Source organism: Lotus japonicus, chromosome 1, assembly GCF_012489685.1.
Source record: "Lotus japonicus ecotype B-129 chromosome 1, LjGifu_v1.2".
Lineage (NCBI taxonomy): Eukaryota > Viridiplantae > Streptophyta > Magnoliopsida > Fabales > Fabaceae > Lotus > Lotus japonicus.
In genome coordinates this window covers 6236837-6243819 of record NC_080041.1, presented here as the reverse complement: position 1 = coordinate 6243819, position 6983 = coordinate 6236837, and the positions used below count along the sequence as shown (strand labels likewise).

At 31.5% G+C, this 6983-nt stretch overlaps 1 long non-coding RNA gene across 1 annotated transcript; it reads right to left on the bottom strand.

The window, feature by feature from the left end:
• Window positions 1–3735: 3735 nt before the first annotated feature.
• On the bottom strand, window positions 3736–5126 carry LOC130731545 (uncharacterized). Its single transcript, XR_009016722.1, has 3 exons — window positions 4657–5126; window positions 4496–4556; window positions 3736–4072 (listed from the first exon to the last, which is right to left on the bottom strand). It is a non-coding gene; the product is annotated as an uncharacterized LOC130731545 (long non-coding RNA).
• Window positions 5127–6983: the final 1857 nt, after the last annotated feature.

The following is a 6983-nucleotide window of genomic DNA, read 5'->3' as shown; positions in this document are numbered from 1 at the left end:
AGAAGAGGTACTGAGAAGAAAGCATGACAGAAAATGGGAATTAGGGATTTTTGTGTTTTTAGAAAAGGAGTCATATGTTATTATCGAAATTGATAAGTTTATTTTGCAATTACATTATTCAATAAAATAAATATTATAAAAATGTAAAATAAGAAAGTTTAATTAAGTGAGGTAGATAATATAAAGACACATGTTATAATATGATTGGTACACATAGATATGGGTGATTTAACCCAATTTTTATCATGGGTCATTTAGACAATCCCGAATGATGTTAGGAAACTTATAATTGTAATGACCAAATTTATTAATTAATTTTCTATGGCAATAAATATTGAGATAAATGATTTTATAATTGTACATTTGTACCAACTTATATCAATTTGTTATAATCATTTTTGGAAATCATCGTTTTCAAAAAAATTGATTTTTCTTAATTTATAAATGAGATTAAATGATGTTAGGAAACTATGTACCCAAAAAAATGATGTTAGGAAACTGACTAATTATAATGACCATATTTTGGGACCAAATTTTTTATGTTTTTACTAGTACTTTTACCCGTGCGATGCACGGGGAGTTTTCGATTTTGTATTTTGTGTGTTTATTTTCTTTTGTCTGTGTTTTTATAAAGATATTTATGGATTAAAATAACTAAATTTATTTTAGATCAAAGAATTCAAAAATTTGTATTTTTTTTTTACTTATAAGTTTTTATTAGGTAAATAGTTTAAAATACAAATATGATAGTATTAATAACATTAAAGTTTTTGTTTAGTTATGAGGATGAATGTAAAATTTGCAAATGACATATTAATAATATAAAATTAGTAATATCGAAAATTAGTATGAAATTAATGAAACTAATACGCTTAAGAAATGACATAGCATAAAAATAAATTATGAATGAGCGGCATCAGAAATTTATATAGTTGTAACGCATTTTCTATTCATTCAATAAAATTATTCTGTTGTCAAAAAAAATTTATATAGTTTTAGGGAAAAAATTAAAACCACCACCTTTAACTTTTATGTATTATTATTAAGTATTAACTAATTAATAATTCTCCAGATCAAAACTTATTAATTGTGCTCTATGAAATTCTCTAACTTATTTGAACTAAATATTAATGAGCTAAATAATAATAAACTCATTTACAAAAAATTTGAGGTGAATAATTAAAGTTTTAATAGAATTAAAATCAATTTAATTTAATATTTATATAGCTTCAAGGAAAAGGTTAATGGGACGGTTATTTTCTGCATTGATATACTATTAAATGCACCACCTTAATTTTTATGGATGAATATTAATATAAATTATTATTTAACTAATAATTCAATAACCAAAACTAATTATGTATTTTGATATATTTCCATAAAAATGAACCAAATAAATAATAAACACTTTTTTTATATATATTTTGATGTAAATTGAAGAAGGATATAGCATGATATTGATGGGAGGATTGAAATCGTCAAACAAAATTTCAAGAGGGAAGGACAATGAGAAAGTTATTTTTTGCATCGATATCATATTTAATATTAAAACCACCACCTTCAACTTTTAAGAATTAATATTAATTATTAATTATTACTTAACTATTTATTCTAGAAATTAAAACAAATTATGTGTGTCTATTCAAATCTGGAACTGATATTAACTATGTTCTTATAAACAAAGTTTGGTGAAAGTGAAATGTTACCTTTAATTGTTGAAGATTATTTTGGTAAGTAATTTTTGAATCCATATTAAATTTAATGTTAAAACATCCACCTTTATGTTGTTAATAAAAAATTAAATATTCTAAGAAAACATGAACTAATTTAAATATTTTTAGTTTATCTTTTCAATATAAAAAATTTGAACTAATTAATCATGCCTTATGGAATTTCATAAGTGAAATTTTATCTTATTTCAAACATGAAAGCAAATAGTTCTAGGGGAAGGGTTAATGAAAAGTTTTTTCAGCATTGATATTAATATATTATGGAGTGCAAGGGAGTATTTTAAAGTCATACTTAAATACCATGTTAAAGGGTTTAAATTTTGTAACTGTTATATAATTATTGAAGACAATTTAATCTGGTAACTTATGTGCCTTTATTATCCATTAATTCATAATAAATAACGACTACTAAATTATATACTTAAACACATTTAATTGACACAATTGGGGAGTAATTTTTTTTTTGCAGTTGAGCCAATTAATTTAGCACTTAAGACCGGTAATATTGATGTGCAATTTAAGTAGAATACTGATGAAACTTGACTTTCAAAAAATGGCATGCCATAATATATAGCTCCACAAAAGTAAGATGTTAACATGACATGCACCCCATAAAAAGTTCAGCCAACTGAACCGGGCTAGATAACTTTCACTGTCACAGACCATACTTCATGCACTCATATTGTAGGAAGGTTGGGAAAGAAAAGCAGAAAAGAATAGAAATTAGTGCTTTGGATTTACAAAGGAAGGTTAACAACATAAGTTCTACCTGGCATTATTTCCTGCGTAAAAATCAATAAAAAGTAATAAGAAGGAATTCTCATCTTCCATTGAATGAGAGTTTAAATTAGATATGAAATTGCATCAAAATACTTTCTTTGCAATTATGAGGCTCATCTCCAAAAGAGAAGTTTGGCATAACTGCATTTTGTAGCCTTGAGGGTAAGCAATAAGGATCATGAGAGAAAAGAGGAAAAAATAAGTATGGAGCCTGGAGGCCGGAGGGTAAGTTTTTGATCAATAAATCTTCATTCCTTGGTGAGTTTTTGGATCAGTACCTTCAACTTGTAAATGGTAATCACATGAAGAATTTAAAGATGGATGAAGTATATATCATATCATAAAAAAGCACAATCTTATGGAAAGGAAATGAAATATTGCAGGTGAAATCAGAAAACTTATTTGCTTCAAGCATTCACCAAATATTGAAAAACAAAAGGTGCACATAGGCGTCTATGTGGGCAGCAGGAAACTTCTTTCTGAAACAGTGGTAAGTCCTTTTCAACAGGAAGAACAAATTCTTGCAGCTGAGAATTTTCTTTTTCAATTGACTCCATCTGTTGTGTTTTATTTAATAAACACCCTGGAAGATCTAAGACTGAATAGATTTCATTAACTGTAGGAGTCCAGTTGTCACTCACTACCTCCACTCCCCGACCACGCCAAAATCCTTTCTTTCCTGCACAACATACCAAATTTGCCTAGCTGAAATTGCAACATATGATTCCCTCTCACATTCCTCAATCAATTCAAGAAACGCCCATCTCCCTCGCTTCTCCCATTTCTCTGTAACTTCATCCCAGTCCTGAGTAATCCGCATTTCATCAACTCCAACCCTCATTTCATCACCCTTATCAGGGAAAAATACACTCCTCTCCTCCATACTATCACAGTGATCAAATATCACACCTTCCCACCAAGCTTCCTCATGGTACACATCAACACATAGACCAAATTTAAGGTCTTTTATCTCAAAGTCAATCCAAGGAGGCAGGGGCCTAATCACTCCACGTCTACAGAAATCAGAAGAACTCGTATAACCATCTAAAACCTCCAAATCAACTACACCTCCATATCAATTGCAAGCATATCATTTATTCCGAGATATAAAAGAAAGCATAAAATTCCACACAACTACTACGCAATGGTAACAGGGGAAAAAAACTACATTATGTGTACTGGTGAAAATTAGTGTTCATAATGAAGTAACCCTTGGACATAGACACATAGTGACAAATCCAACAAAGGGGGACTCGAATGACAATATAAATCACAGACAGATCAGGCAGCAATGACCAAAATAATATTGTAAATTAAAACATACTTGAAAAAGAACCACTTTGACATAGCTTTATTACTTGTTGGATACAGCTTTCTTGGCTCCAATTAACACCACATTGCTGGATGTTTTAAACTTTGATTATATGATATGAATAAAAGACGGTAAGATTGGCCAAATTCTTCAAGCATCTCTATGAGATCTTATTTTCATTTGTAATGCACATGATCTTGGGTTCCATCTTCCAAAATGGTCATCATGGCCTCCATCTTCGCGTTCAAATCTAAAAATAAATCAAAAGTACTGAGTTTGAGTGAAAACTGCAATATAACTAACTACTCAAAGACCTTGTGAAGATGCCAAAAATGTATGCTTTACTTTTAGCAACCCCTACAAATAAACGGATCATCCCAAACCTAAATTCAGAAATTTTGAAGTGATGACTGGTAGCATGTTTGAAACCACTTTTGTTTTCTCATAATCAATTTTGACATGCAGTAGCTACTCACAAAAGTTTCTGCCAAAATTGATGCTTGCTTTAAAGAAAAACAATTGATTAATTTTACTATTAAATTCCAGTTGTATTGATTAGGTAAGGTGTTTTCCATTGAAATATTTCTGAAAGACAAAGCGATCAAGGGGAGTACATATCAAATTGAAATGGCCGAATACCTATGGGGAACAGAAAATCAAAGAAAAAGCTCACCGCTTGATGCCGAAATCAGTGCAGGTAGGGTGGTGGGCTGGTAGAATCGCGATACAACAACCTAGACTCAAAACGGAGAAACGATTAGAAGAAAAGGAATTAAATCAGAAAGGGGCCAAATCAGAAATAAGAAAAAAAGGGTAGAAAAACGTCTTACTCACCAGAAGAAAAACCGAGAAAACCAAAAGAAGAGAAGCAAACCTGAAACATTGCAGAAAACTTGGTCAATCAAGATTAAATCTTTCAAATCTAGAAACGCACAGGTTAGGGAGTTTGAGTCGATGAGAAAGGTGAGGTTACTGATGTGCAGCATGATAGAGAGAACCTGACGGGCAAAAAAATTCAAAGAATCACTGATCTGAGTTATCATTCTCTATTTATCAACATTCACCTTGAGTTAAATCACAATAAAAGATGAACAGATGAGAGATTTGTAGCCTATCAACATGAGTTAAATCCACAATTTAGACTCAAAACAATCAAACCAGCCTGTGCAAGCATAAGTGATATATCCCCCGTGCCAAATACATAGTTTATAAATAACCTGTAGCAGAGGAGGAAAGTCAGAAGAGGATTGCACCCTGTTTGGAGCAAGATACACTACAGATTCAAAGCAACCATAATGTTGCTCACCCCTAAATGAAGAGACAATCATGGGACACTGAAGAACTCAACCCTACACGAAAAGAGATCAAGGATTTAATCTATGAATCTTTCTCATGGAAAATAAGAATCATTGTATATATGAAAACTCACATTTTTTGTGTCTCCAAGAGCAGCTTCAAGATCTATATTAACTTGTACAATAAGATAGAAGTTAAAGTAAAGGTGAACAATTGCTCACCTTTTGGGCACCAAGGAATCTTCTGAAGCCTTATCACTGTTTGCTTTTACCATCTGTTTCAGAAACATGTGCTTCTGTGCACAATAACACACTGTATTTTTAAAGAAATTTTGTGAAGAGTAGTTGTAAGAAACAATCAAATTATGAATAAGATTATAGGAACATGAAATTTTCCCTTCTTCACTCACCGAGTTGTGATGGGATGATGTGTGAAGCTAGGTGAGGGAGAAGAAATGAGAAAACCCTGATGGAATAGAGAATTGCGCCTCGCAACCAAAACCTAGTGGAACAGAGAGCTTCACCTCGCGAATTGATGGAACAGAGGCAATGGGGCTTTAGAGCATGACAACCTCGCCTGAAACTCAGGGATGACACCATCTTCTCTGCCTCGAGCTCCACCCAGTTCCTCTCCCACGATTTTTCTCGGACTCGCTAGAGCTCACTCCGATGTGGGTTTTCAATATCACTGCTCAGATACGCAGAAGGGGAGAACGAAAACGGTGGGTTTTCAATATCAATGAGCGTGAGTGACTCTTGGAATGGTGGAATTGGGAGAACGAAAACGGAAGAAAGTCATAAAGGGGGTGGAAAAATGAAAACCGAAGGGAGCTGTGAAAGGGAAAACCAAACGTGAGAGAGTTTTGAAGTGAAAAAGAAAAAGAAATTAAATGGCTGAGATTCAACGCTATGGACGGCCAAGATTTGATCTCTAACTAATTATATTTAGATTTACTGAATTGTCCATGGAAATATCCTAGTTAATGTTCAATGATCTATTGAATTACACTTTTATCCTTAAGGCTGCACAAACTTTGCTTTTATAGAGTTTATAGATAATAATAAAAGTTGTGATCAATAATTTTGTAATAAATAAAAAATTACACTTTGAGAAAAATATGTTTATTTTAAATAAATTTTCCCATTCTTCAAAATATGAAGGCATTTAATAAATTAAAAAAACCATTTATTATGGCAATTAACCTTTTGATAAATATAAGTCATTTTTTGTCAATTGATATATACTAGTATTGAGTTCATGCCATTCACGACTTATATATAAAAAAGAACGCATTTGTAATAAGATAAATTAAACACATATGTACGTCATAAAAATTATCAAGTTTTAATTACTTTTTAGTAAAAATATTTTAATAAATTACATGTATTGTTGTTGAACAAGCATAACTTAATAACATGTATTTATAATCAAAACCGGATACTTATTGATATTTCAAAATCAAAACCAAAGGATTTTCTGAAATTTCAAAATACTCTAAAGCAAGAAACTACATATTGCTTACAAAAGTTATGAGCAAGATAAAAATATTAACATTGATCTCACAATATTCGGTTTTAAATATCTAACTTATCATAATCATTCCCCAAAGAATTCCCTAACCGAGTCACCTAGTCACAGAATTCGATCCGAACCAGCACTTGGCACAAGCACACTTATTCAGTATCCTTTTTTTGTTTCAAAGGAAGATTAAACTAAACTAAGTAAAAACATCCAGACAAAGCAGGGGCACAACGCCAGCAGGTGGCAAATTCCAAACTCGCCAGCGACATCGAGCTCTAGTAGCATATCTAGCTAACTCTAGTTATAATTGTACAAATTTATACTCCCTCCGTCCCCTATTATAA